Consider the following 297-nt stretch of genomic DNA (forward strand, 5'->3'; position numbering starts at 1 on the left):
GCCTTACTGATCCAGCAACCTCATGAGAATTTGCAAATCTCTTGACTAAAGTTGCTCCAGACACACAATCGTTATTTGTCTCTGCACCTGGTGATGAGGTATCCCTCATCACCTTAAGATTAGAAAAGACAAATTGTTTGTCTTTTGGATCCCTAGTGGACTGTGGAGCGTCGAATTACTTTATTCGTCGCTATTCGCTAGAGGGTCGTAGGCTCAATTATATTAAGCGCGACATCCCTCCAAGGAGGATGACGGTGCGTCTCGTGACAGGCGCATCGATAACAGCAATGAAACGCG

The sequence above is a fragment of the Bremia lactucae genome, linkage group LG5 (assembly GCF_004359215.1).
Source record: "Bremia lactucae strain SF5 linkage group LG5, whole genome shotgun sequence".
In the NCBI taxonomy this organism is placed as follows: domain Eukaryota; phylum Oomycota; class Peronosporomycetes; order Peronosporales; family Peronosporaceae; genus Bremia; species Bremia lactucae.